This window comes from Triturus cristatus, chromosome 4_2, assembly GCF_964204655.1.
Source record: "Triturus cristatus chromosome 4_2, aTriCri1.1, whole genome shotgun sequence".
NCBI lineage: Eukaryota > Metazoa > Chordata > Amphibia > Caudata > Salamandridae > Triturus > Triturus cristatus.
This window is the reverse complement of record NC_140586.1, coordinates 131,829,123-131,843,374: the sequence shown is the minus strand read 5'-3', so window position 1 is coordinate 131,843,374 and position 14,252 is coordinate 131,829,123.

Below are 14,252 nucleotides of genomic sequence, written 5' to 3'. Positions count from 1 at the left end.
ATGGGGGCTTATCAGGCCTTACAGGGGCAGCACCACTCTTTAAGAATTTTTTCAAGTTAAGCTGATTGAATTGGCTGATACACTAAAACTTTGAGGTGTGCAGGTTATCATATTCATCTTTATTTGAGAATATTATTACACTGACATAGATAATATTTTCTCACAAATTCCTGTAATTCCTGAATTAAACAAGGTAAAGCCTGGTAAAACTCATAGTGAATTTTTCCTAGGAACAAGAAAACTAACCTTAGAAGATGTGTTTAAAAACAACCTTACTTGCAGTTTAAGAAAAGAAGAGAACATTTTCCTGAATATGGTGGGAGAGAGGAGAATTAAAATGCAAAAGAAAGTGACTGGGGAAAAGATGGAAACACTATTTTGGGATGTTGGGAAGGAAAATGATTTAAAGGGAGAAACAAACCCACCCGGCAATGTTAATGTTAATGTTAATGAGATTTATAAAAGCGCACAAATACCCAAGGGTGTCTTGGCTCTGGGGAGTACAAACAGCAAGCTCCGTGCCTAGCACTGGAAAAGCCAGGTTTTTAATCGCTTTCTAAAGCCAGTCAAGGAGCTGGCATTCCTAAGTTCAAGAGGGAGAAAGTTCCAAAGTTTCGATGTGCCGTAATGAAAACTACGGCCACCCCAATGTACAGTGCGAATTCTAGGAACCAACAGCATTCTTGCCCCATTGACCGAAGATGTCTGGTCAGTTGGTACCATGCAAAGAGATTCTGAAGAAAAAAAGGGCCTGTATGATGCAAGGCTTTGTAGACAATACACAAGGCCTTGAATTTTATACGCTGAAGCACCGGAAGCCAGTGCAATTTGCGGATTTCGTTAGAAACCGGACTTTGCCTGGGAATATCAAGCAGTAAGCGTGCCGTAGAATTTTGAATCATCAGGAGCTTCTTCAGGCACTGCTTCTGGGCATTGAGATATAGCCCATTGCAGTAGTCTAATTTAGATTGAATAGGCGAAGTGACTACGGTTTTCCTGGTATTTGCCGCAATATATGGAAGTATCTTCCTTATTTTCTTTATAAGGAAATATGATGCAGAGACAACAGCTTTAGTCTGTTGACAGAGTGTTAATCTGTTGTCAATCAGCACACCCAAGTTTTTTACTTTCGCTGCTGGTTTGGGTGGTGTGCCCATCTCCACCGGCCACCACATGTTACTCCAGGTGGGCTGCAGATTGCCGAAAATCAGGACTTCCGTTTTATCGGAATTAAGTTTAAGGCAGTGTGCTGTCATCTGTTTATTAATAGTGTTCATGCAGCTTTGAAACTGTAGAGAAGGGGAGTTTTGATGTTTGTGTGCAGCTACCACAATCTGGGTGTCATCAGCGTATGTGGTCAGACTAAATCCGAATTTCCGGATTAATGGGGCAAGTTCTGAGACGTAGATGTTAAACAACAAGGTGCTCAACGAGCTGCCCTGAGGGACGCCACAAGGCAAAACATAGGAGGCTGAATTGAAGCCGTCAATGGACACTGTAGATTTCCGATCCTTTAAGAAAGAGGATAACAACGCCAGAGCCACGTCACCCCATACTAGCTTCTCCAGCCGACTTTGCAAAAGGGTATGATCATGCATATCAAAAGCGGCAGGCAGATCGAGGAGCACAAGCGCAGCTGTGCCTCCTCCATCCATCACCGCTCTGATCTCTTTGGTTGCTTTGATAAGTGCTGTTTCCATGCTGTGATCCTTACGAAAACCGAACTGGGAGTGATCCAGCAGACTATTTTCATTGATAAATTGAGACAGTTGGGTGTTCATAATTTTGTCAACTATCTTCAAAGGCAAAGGTAATCTGGCAATAGGTCGATAATTGATAGGGTTGCTGGCATCTAACGTAGTCTTTTTTAATAAAGGCAGAATGGATGTCTACTTCCAGCTACTCGGAATGATACCCAAGGCAAACATCAGGTTGAAGATTTCTGCAAGCCCGGGGCTCACCAGGTCTACTAGTCTTTTAAGAAGTGTCGGTGGACATGGGTCCATAGGTGATCCTGACCTAGCTTCATTAATGTGCTTTCCTGCTTCTTCTGCAGAGACCGGAGAGAAATTAAATAAAATACGATTGCTAAGGTCTGAGCCGCCCGTATGGGGTAAAGAACAAGGGTCGGAACCATCCTTGAAGACTTTAAAAATATCCAAAACCTTGGATTTGAAAGTAGCTGCAATGTCATTGCAAAATTTTTGATTAGCCCTCCTGCCTATATTGTTAGGCGTAGCAAGTTTGTTAATCACCAAAAATAATTCCTTGGGCGAGTTGTTAGCCAGCTCAATCTGTTGAGTAAAGTATTTTTTCTTTTCTAATATGAGAAGTTTTTTATAGTCCAATAAAGCTGTCTTGTAGACTTGTTTTTCTGACTCACCATAGTTTAATCGCCAGCGCCGTTCCAATCGGCGACAATTCTGTTTTCCCTTCCGGAGGGCTTCGGAAAACTAGGGGGCAGATGGAGTAATCCTATTACCAGATAGTGTTTTTATGGGGATCGAAGCGTTAACTGCCTCAGAAATCCAATTCGTATAATTGGTAACGGCAAGATCTACATGGCCCTGAAATTGAGGACGAGAATCTTCCAGATGGGTATAAAGGACTAATTTATCTGCTCTGTTCCATGCTTTGCAGGTGGAAACAGGTGGTTGAGTGATGCTAACCTCTCCTACCCTGACATAAGGAAGACTAACTTTAATGAGTGAATGGTCAGACCATGGCAAAGGGAGAATTTCTTTTACCGTAAGGCCGTGGGCTGAGGAAAAAACACCATCCAACGTGTGTCCAGCTACATGAGTAGGTGACTGCACCAGTTGGATGAGTCCTAGTGCTCCTAGCACATCTGAAAGCACCGACGTCTCTTTGTTCTCTGAATCTTCCAAATGGAAGTTGAATGCTCCGAGAATAGTAAAATTCTTATTTGAAAAGACGGATTCAAGCAGAGTGTTGAGATTGGTTAAAAAAGTACTGCTTGTACCTGGGGGTCGATACAATAGAATGCCCTTAAATGTCAATTTAGGGCTAAGTGCAAACGTAAAGTAAAGAGCTAAGTGCAAACATAAAGTAAAGAGCTTCATAAAAAGGGGTAGACACAGGGTAGTGGGTGACTGAAAGGTGATCCCTAATAGCCACTCCACCACCTCATTTTGACAGCCTGTCCACTCTAATCGCTCTAAACCCAGCAGGAGTAGCAGTGATGAAATCAGGATCTGACGCAGCATCTGCCCAAGTTTCTGTTATAAATAAGATATCCAGTCCCAGGCTTTCTATAGTGTGAGCAACTTCATATCTGTGCTTTACCAGTGATCTGGCATTAACAAGACCACCATAAAGCATGGATCTATCATGGGGGACATCGTTCAATAGAGTCTGGGGTGATTGTAAAGCAGAGATCTTTTGCGATTATGGGAGAACAAAACCGCAAGCGCAGCTCACAGTGCCAACCCCAGGACCTACTACACAACAGTTTTCCCTAGTTTTTCCAAAAGAATATAAGTCTCTGATAGAATATCTAATGATTTGTGACGATCGAGGACCAGGGTTTTGGGCACTAGGCGCGGTCCAGGCACAGACGGGCGCAGACGGGCTTGCCTTAGGCGCGCCAGCGGCACGCCAGCGGCGCACCTGCTGCGCACGTCCGTTGCACGCCCGCACCATGAGAGGTTTAAGTAGGAAGCGTCCGGCGGACGACTAGACTGCATCCTCCCCAGAAGTGAGAGCTGCCAGGAACTGCAAGCTAAGGGTCCGCCCTCCGCTCAATCGGCACGTCAGCCGCGGCGGAACGGGGCGGCCCTGAACCCAACAGCAAACAAAATGTGCAAAGGAGGAAAGCAGAAACAAATACAGTACGGGTAAGTTAAAAAACAGTAGGTAGCTAAATGAGTTAAAAGCACATTAACAGTAAGGAGCCCTTTCCCTAAAAAAATTAAAAACCATAAAATATCCAAAAGTGCGTGAACAAAGCTGTAGCGGTGCCGGGCGCTAGCAGGGCTTTAGATTGACCCCAGAAAGGGAAATTATGCATAAGTAGATATAATACTGTATATGACAATTATTTTGTGGGTGCAAGGGAGTGCCAAGATTCATACAAAATCTTGGGAGGATGGGGATTTAAAGGAGGAAAAATCCAATATTCCCTGGAATATATTACATTTGTGGAAACAGAGCTTATTATAGGTTGCCGGACCATTGGTACGGAACTTGCTGCATAGGCCTGGTCTTTCCAAAAATATTTCATGTGGCAAGGGGAGAAAATGGATTGCATGAAATAGGTAGACAGTTAACACGTAGAAGAAGGGAGAGTTGGTCAGAAATTATTGGTGATATTTTTGGAGCACTGATACCAGCAGCTGGAATATCTCTGAATGCACACAAAATTAGAAAATTGCCTGCAGTTGTGGATCGTTTATCAACAAACACAGCTGGAGGGTTCTTAATGGTAAATACCGAAATGGTTGCCATGAGAGCTATGGTAATGCAAAATCGACTTGCCCTTGACATTATATTGGCAAAAGAGGGAGGAGTCTGTGGAATGCTGAAAGTACAAAATTGCTGTACTTACATTCCTGACAAAAGTCAGAATATAAAGAAATATATTAAGAATATAACTGAATTGCATGAAGAAATTGTTCCAATGGAGGTTGAAGGTGTATGGGAGAAACTTGGTAAAGGTTTTTCCTCTATTAAGAATTTATTAACAACATTGGGTAGCTCTTTTGTGGGCAAAATACTAATACCTGTGACCTTTGTGATTATTCTAGTATTAATATTGAGGTTTGGATGTCTGCGCATAAAAAGAAGAAAACTACAAAATAGGATAAAAAGAGAAAACAAGAAAAATAAAGAGAAAGAAATAAGAGAGAGAGAAATAGAGGAAATAAAATTAGAAGAATTTAAAGAAAATATGTACTAGAAAACAAAAGAAAACAGTGTGGGGAACACTATTGTTTAAACTAACAAATGCAAGTGGATCCGAATAAAACCATTTCCGCAGATAAATTTAGTGAGATTAGTGAGTAGTGGTGATGTTTAAAAATCACCAAAGGGGGGGATTGATGGAGCAGGTAAAACAATATTTTGTATACCTCCTCTAATTTGCATGAAATTAATTACGTAATCATTCTAAAATTAATTTACATAACATGTTTGAAGTGGAAGTGATACTTATCAATATTTGCATCTTGATAAACATAAATACACGTGGGACTAAATTGCTAATTGCATGGCAAAATTAAATAATTAATGATGGTACGCAAACTAACCTTAGATTGTGGTGAGATAGTAAAATTGCATAGTTTATATTGCTTCGTGATTGTATTGTGGCTTAAAGTTATCGTATGGTAAGTATTATCACTTTAAATGTTGCTGCAGCTAGGGAAATACTAATATATATTGAGATTAGTGTGGGTTTGAACATTAGAACCTTCATTTCTACATATTAATTGCTGCTATGTCTATTCTCGCTTAGTTAACGTTCGGGCCTACTAGGCCGCAGTACTCAACATGGCGTTCTCTGAAGCAGATGCAACCATGTACGCGCGATGATTTCTGCGCATGCCCAGATGGCTCTGGAAATCACGAGGTGAAATGAACTCCTGACATCGTGCTCCCTGCCAAGGTCGATGTGTTGGGGACTTGACCGTAAGCCAGTAGATGACTGTATGAGAGCCACGGAAGAGACAAAGGATGAACCTGTCAATAAGACCCTTTTGCCTTGAAAAGATACATATTCTGGTCCCCACATGGGAATCGGAAGAACCATTACAATTTGTGAACTCTTGTGCCAAGTCACTATGAAGAACCAGTTTGCACTATGAAAGAGTGCAATGAACTATTGATAACCCCGATCTGTCCAATCAGAACATTTGGTCTGCCCCTAAAGTTGCCATATTTTGTATGAAGTAAGGCAAGGAAAGGGTTATAATAACCCCTCATCTTTCATTACGGGAAGAGTTGCTTTTTGCGGTAACTCGTAGTTGCTGTTGCCGTCGTTCTTGGGTTATTCTTTAGTTGTTTGACAGAGAGTCTTTGGGAGAGAATTCTTGTTGGGTGGTTATTGTTCCTTTTTCAAATTTCCGGCTTTTTCCCTATTTTTCATTACGTTCTATGCTGCCGGTCTGGGTGTGGAGTTAATCCATGCTGTGGATTGATGTATGGACATTGCTGAATCTCAGAGATATTGTGTTATATCCTATACTCTTGCCTGACGGTTTGATCCCTTGGTGAGGGTCAGACTGCCTGACTGTCTGAGGGAGTGTTTACCTGAGAATGCGGATAACTCCCTATTCGATTTGAAGCTATTGTCGCCTATTCATTGGTAAATGATTTACTGTATTTTTCCTAAAATTTATGCTGAACTGAGATTTCTAAATGCTTAATTGCTCTTTAATAAATCTAAATTTCAAATTATGAGCTGTAGTATATATATGTAAGAATAAAGGGATTGATTAATGATTTAGATCAACAAAATTGAAAAAAAATAAGAAACGAGTTTTGTGGTTCTTAAATTAATCACTGAAGATATCAAATGTTTTTTAGACTTTAATTGTGTTTTAGCTGGTTCTAATTCACCATCAACCAGTCCAACTAGTTGATCCATTGACCAAACAGTGGAGTGCCTTGATGATAAAGTCAGAATTCTGAAGAGTGTATATAGAATGTATATATAAAATAGTAAGAAAATTAATCCTGATAGATAATAAGGTACCCACGTTGTCCAGCAGCCCCTTCTCCTGTGTATAGATTTGAGTGAATTTTGTGTGGATGAGAAGTGTGTTGGTGTTATGGACCCCACCAATTAATGTATGGATGAACCTTTGTGAATAAGAATCTGTGACATAAGGAGAATATGTAAATTTTGTCCTTTGCGCTGGATCACAACAATGCTATGGAACTTGTTTCACTTGTACCAAACATTCAAATTCAAAATGAAAATCAGACTACTTCACAATTCGCAATTAGAGCTATTACAGATGTCTATATCAACATGCCTCGTCGAGAGGATAAAGACATTTCAACAAATCCCGATGCAATTCGAAAAATTGATCGAACTGCTTCTGGCTATTTCATTAACTTTGATACGTTTTCTCTGAATCCAAGCGAGCCGGAAACGACGCCAGCCAAGACACCGTTCAAGCAAGAATTAATTAACTTTCTTCTGTTTCTTCAAAAGACATACCTGGTATTACCTTGGATTGAACTCAGGGATAATACTTTTTCTTTTATGGCTAGATTTAGTATTGACTTTTAGTATGCTTATTAATGGACATTATCTGCATTAAGATTCCACAGCCCGAAAGGTCAACATCCTCCTGAAGCCACACACATCGTCACATCGTGAACAAAGAGCCTTTTCATCAGTGAACATCACAGCTGTTCCTATACCCGATGGTATAGTATGGGTATAGTATGGGACAAGGTTGATTTCGACATATTCGGACCGACCGAACTTTTAAAAATTAATCATGTATTTAAAATCTCATTATGTGATTTCATTACCTCCAGTACATTTTCTGATGAATGGGACACTGAAACAGTTAATAACATGTTATCTGATTTAGAGAAAACTGCTGCATTTTCTAATAATGAAATGTTAGATGGTTCATCATATTATGACAAATTGTACTGTTATCAACATTTTGGTCATCATTTCCTGTCCAAATCCATTTCACCCAGGAATGTATTTGAATACAATCAGTGGGAACATTGCCTGACACCACCAAATACTAGTTCACAAGCGTTTGCACAAAAATTTGCATACTTTTCAGGATTTAACACAACAGATCCAGCCTCATTTTACTATAAGGTTGTACCAAGATCAGCTCTGAAAATGATGTTGACAAACACCAAACAGATTTACTCTGCTTCCTTTTTGGGCCAAGTGTCTGAACAGGGTTTCAACCTATGGAAAGACGAAATTGACACAAAATCAATCTGGGGTTCGAGAGATTGGCAAGTCCAGGGTACAGAGGCACTATTTAGAGCATGCCTCATTCCACAGCAGATTATCTTTTTAAATGATACTGTGCAACAGACATACTGTCTTGGAATAGCCAAGATGAAGGAACTGAACTCTCCAAAGTTTCCAACACCAACCCATGGGCGGCGGAATTCTTCTATAAAGAAAGGGGCAACCGTTGATGACATGCTAAAGTACAATAGAACAGACCCAAATTGGAAGGAGTGGGCGGTTTGGCCCTTAGACACAAACACATGTCATAAAAGGTTCCTACACATCACCGAGGAACTTAACATACGTAGGCCTGACCCACGTTATGTACAGAGAGAACATCCAGGGGTAGTGACATCGTATAGTGTTGGGAAGTTGTGCTTACAATGGCTAGAAACCTCAACACTTACAGAAGTGAAACAACACTTATCTTTACTCTCACAAGACATGGATCTCAGGGACTTTTTACTAGGACCTAAAAAACAACGTCAAAAACGTTTCATATATGCAGGCATTTATGCTGCCTATAATGAAATTTGGAAGATTTCCCAACAAGAAACCGCAGAGAGAATACGGGAAATAGACCGTATTAACTTAGAAAAAGCATTTGCTGTGGTGGATAATGGGTTAACAATTTTGACCTCCAGAGTATATTCATTGGGCAACATTGTATCTTCTGCTATTGACATATTGGAACAGGATTTAGCCATATTACAACACGGCCAATCACAGTTACGTTCCATTATGTTATTGAGCTGGACGCTGCAATCTCTGCGTGCAGGCCTTGTGCCTTGGCGTTTTATAAACAGTACGTCTCTGTTTTCAGAATACAATCTAACTGATACACAGATAGAAATGGCACAAAGGGGAGCTAAATATACAATGCTGCAATTAAAAAACTGGATAGGCTACCATTTACAGTGGCTGAATTACCATCAACTGAGTGGCTAATCCAGAGCTAAATCACTCTCCCGGTCACTACATTCCAGTTTCAGTACTGCCTTGAGCAAAGGCAAGCGGGCACATATGAAAAATTGGGTAAAGAATACATCAAGAAATCCTGGGATTTATTATATAAATTTCGATGCCGGGATAGGTATCGAGAAGTGTTTCTTAGTGGTACTAACTGCAAGAGCACTTTAAGCGGTTCTCTCATGTGCCAAGATATCGTTTTGTATGGAGCCTGCAATGGTTCAGTTTCAAATCTGTCTTGTCACATGAAAGGAACACCAGCTGCCGTAATATCGCCAGTGTTCGAGTTACTTTCAAATGGGAGTTACCTGATGCTGAACGATCAAGGTTGCTGTGGCATGCTTCCAGGCATTGCATATCTGGTCACCGTGAACACCAGGGTTACTTGCTGGATGCAAGTATTGTTTCCTCCCACAAATACAGTCAGGGAGGCACTAGTATGGCCTTCACTGAATGTTTCGTTGATACAGTTTGATGCTTTGAGTAGAATGAAAGCCATGCTTTTACAGCAAACCGTGCCACTGACCTTCGCTCGAGAAACCTTTGAACTTCAAGTTGCAAGGACCTCGACAGAGATTCAGGCGCTAATTTGAACAAATTGCCCCCGACATTTCATAGAAATGTTGGGACGTATCTTTAACATGTCTGATACGAGTGGCAACATTCACCTATTTAAGACCATAGGGTCCGGATTCCTTTGCACTTTCCAGACTATCCTCGGAGTTATTCCTAACTTCATACACTCTGTGTTTGGAAGCATTTTCGGGGGTCTACCTCTGATACTGCTCGCTATAGCGGGAATCCTGATTATCGTCTACCTGCTGTGCAATGGACGGACCATCCGCCAGCGAGATTACGAAAGCTCTCCTGGAAAGACATTACCGTGAGCTCATGGTACAGCATCTCGGTGCACCTCACCTACGGGAACTAAGTGCTTCTTGGTTCTTATCCTTCAGACCAGTCTTTGAGGACTGCATCGTACCTGTCTTCCGATACCTGTTCTGCGGAGGCGAATGCGAGTTAGACATCTGTCTGACACCTCTGACGGAGACACCAGCGGACATAGACTCCAGGCTGCAACCTTTGTGGTCCCATGCACGACTCTGTCCCCAGCGTATTCCCATCTTGACGCATTCCTTCCTTGAGGAGCCACAGGTGCCTTTCACGACTGAATTAAATTTCAGCTCCAGCATTGACACCAAGGTTTCGAATCCGGTACCGGAAGCCTACACAACAGCTACTGGCAGTGAGGAGTTACATCTATGCACACTTGACGTGCTATGCGAGGTATTGCAATGTTTGTCCCCTACTGTAGCAGGCGGCGATAATGTTATGTCTCCCAGACAGGACATTTAATCTAAATCTGGCCCACCTTTGTGCTGGGAACGAATATGGAACTTTTTCCTTCCCTTTCTTTTTCAAAATAACTTTTCAAATTGACACTATCAGAAAGCATGGCCTTCTAAGTACGCTTACAGTAGTTCAACTTGTGTGATCGAACTCATTTGGAACTGTGATTTGCGGAACTTTACGACAGTATCAAACATTATCAAACACACTTTTTCCCGTTTTTAAACTATTTTTAAATGATTTTAAACATTTTTAGAAACATTTTTAATGACTGCTTGATAATTTTAAACACTGACACTGTTATGAAAATAAGTATCTCAAGAGGTGTAATATTATTGTCAAGTATAAGTTGGAGTGGGTGTTATATTTCATATCGGTACCCTAATATAGGTCCAGGGACCATCGAGCACTCTCCCTACATCAGCTCCCGTTATTTCATATGAACGAGCCTTAAAAGGACATAACTCCAAATACGGACAGAATACCTTATATGGACATCACGCCTTGTAAGGGCTGCAGCCTTTTATGGATTAAACCTTTCATTTAGTTCCATGCCGAGGGTGGGTTTTTCCCAATCGATATTGCTAAGACGTCATCCTTAGCGCACATGAATAATTGATGAGTATACTCTCCAGGGGGTACACTTCACCTCTCCCATCGATGCACAAGGTTTAATCCCCAACTTCATCCTCATACAGAACAATGGGTAACACACCTACATAGACAGTATAAATACAGCACCTCTTGCTATCAGAAAGCAGGAGGGAACCGAGACTTCAAGGCTGACACACAGACCAGAGACTCTGCAGCTCCGGCATGCCATCGCTCCAGCTGACAGTGGTCTGACGATCCCTCGCGGGGTGTCCAGCTCAAGTCCAGTACGAAGTCCCACACTCTCACTATTCAGGTATGGGGGTTTGATTCAATCCTAGCGGGATTCTTGGCTCTTAGGCTTAGTAACTCTTTCACACCTACTCACATGCTAGGTACACTTAGGTACATCTAGTCAGGCATCTTAGGAATACGCACTTTATTTTATAAATGCATTTCCTATTTCTGTATATGTTCATGACTAATTGAAAAATGGTAGAACAATACTATTTCTTTTTATTCACTGTACTGCTGGTTCTATATCACTTCTACTGTGTTACAGTCGTAACAGCGCACTCATTTTACATGAGAAGAGCAACGGTACAATAAATTCTTATGGTAAAAACACTAGACTGTTTTGATCCAGCGCAAGACCGGGAAGAATGGAGAATAACATTTACCGATGCCCTCCCTGCATCACAGACTCGACGTCACACTAACTCATTCACACAAGCAATCATTGGTGGGGCCCATAACACCAACACTCATACGTCTCTCTCACGAGTCTGCACACACAGGAGGGATGAGTAATTCAAGCACTGGACATGTGGGGGGAAATACCTTATATAAGATATAGGGAGAGAAAAGTTATTTTACAAGATATGCATTAATATCCTTTGCCTATAGATCCCTAGTCTCAAACATCAAGGCACTCCACCCACTTGGTCAATGGACCATTTTAGTTGGATTGGTTGATGGTGATTTAGAATCAGCTAAAACACAATTTAAGACTCAGAATCCCTATTTCCTTAATGAAACCACAAACTCATATTTCTTGTTAATCAATATTTGTTTATCTAAATTTTCATAATGATTATTATTTGCATTTGTCTCGTCAGAGTTTAGAGTTGAGATCAATTCAAATAAATCGCAGAACATCATATTTGCCTAATCTGGCTATTTGAAGTCCTCTAATTCATTGGCACTGCATAACCAAAATTTGTCGTAAATTGTCCGAAAAGCAGGCCAAAGCTCAAAGTTCTCTGCTCAGCACACTACAGTCCCAATTTATCAAAGGACCAGAAATCGTGCAAGCATATCTCATAGCCTGTGGATTTTTTAGAAAAAGTTTGTAGTCATCAAGCGGTCGGGCAGCATCTGGATCTTCAGTAAAGGCGTATCATCATCCGCTGTCATACCCTCCCTATTCTACTAGCCTTTTTATAATAAAACAAGTCATAGGAGATACAAATTTAAACTTTAGAGCAGTGGTGATTGGCTGGTTGAGATCGTACGACCACTATCCCAAGATTTGCAGTACAGTTCGAGGGGTGAGGTCATTGGTTAACGAAGTATCGGCTTGTTCCGGTTTACTGTAAGGTTGATTGTTCCCGTATCTTGGCGAGTATCCCGTTTTGTCTCTTTGACCGGGAACAGTCTGTGCAAAGGTCGCAACGAGGTTTAGGAGATCTCTTACACATGCGCAGCTCACTTCGCGCCTCATGAGACAGTGGCCACTTCTGCGTGTGTCGACAGCGGCCATCTTAGATTTAGGCCCAAACACCAACTTAAGCGAAACAAACACAAAATAATAATTAATTCATGGAAATGGTGATCCTAATGTTAACCCCTTGCTAATCCCTTTATGTGCTTGTATTTATCAAGAATATAACAACATTTAAAGCAATTATATTCACCTTTTTCGATCCTCCTCATGGGTGCATCATCACAAAGCAACATATATCATGCAGGATTCTATTACTACATATACTATTGGTAATATGCGTACAAATTTTAATTATAGGAGTTATTTAGCCATGCAATTAACAAATCGCATGTGTATTTTAGTATTAATAATGTTGATTAGTATTCATGCAACACTCGTTTAATATTATTATAATTAATAGATTATATCATTAGTATTTTCATGCAAAAATAGAGGAGGTATACAAAATGTTGTACTACCTGCTCCATCAATCCCCCCTTTGGTGATTTTATCACCACAATACCTAAATTTTGTAAATTTATTATGAAAAGAAAATGAATTCATTGATTTTTAGTTCACATTTCTGTTTCCCCAATTTCTTCTTCTCTCGCTTTTCTATACATACTATCTTTCATTTCTTCTAATTCTACTTCTTCACTTTCTCGTCTTTTATTCTCTTTCTTTCTTAAAGTTTCTCTTTTTAAGTTTTTCTGTATTTTCTTTCTTTTGCAACAGAAACATCCTAGTCTTATAACTAATACTAGAAAATTTACACAGGTTAATGGAAATAAGATTTTACCTATAAATGTACTACCTAATTTTAATACGAACTCTTTAATGGAAGATCATTTCTTTCCAATCTTTTCCCAGACACCTTCAACCTCCAGTGGTGCAATTTCCTCATGCAAATCAGTTATATTTTTAATGTATGACTTTAGATCTTGACAATGTTGAACTTTCAGCATTTCACAGACTCCACCCTCTTTTGCCAAAATTATATCAAGGGCAAGTCGATTTTGCATTACCATGGCGCACATGGCAACCATTTCTGTGTTTACCAATAAAAATCCTCCAGCGGTGCTTGTTGACAAGTGATCCACTACTGGTGATAATTTTCTAAATTTATGTGCATTCAGAGATATTCCCACTGCTGGTATCAATGCTCCAAAAATGTCCCCCACAATTTCTTACCAAGATTCTCTCTTTCTACCTGTTAGTTGTCTACCTAGCTCATGTACACCATCTCTTCCTCTTCCCACATGGAATATATTTGGGAAAACCAGGCCCACATAACATTTGCCAAACCAGTGATCTGGTAATCGATAATATGCTTTGTTCCCGCAGATAAAATATAATCCAGGAACAACTGGATCATTTCCTCCTTTAAATCCCCATCCACCCATTATTCGATATGTATCATGGCAATCACTGTTACCTACAAAATAATTATCATATGCAGTTTGATTCCTTCTAATGCACAACTTTCCTTTCTGAGGCCAATCTAAAGCCATTGTTGGACTAGCTTCTCCCTTCATATGTTTTTCCTTTTCAACATCCCAGACTGTCCTTTCCTCTCTTCCCTCAGATACTTTCTTTTGCACTTTGAATCTCCTTTCTTCAACCATATCCAAGAACACTTTCTTCTCCTTCTTTAAACTACAAGTAAAATTATTTCTAAAT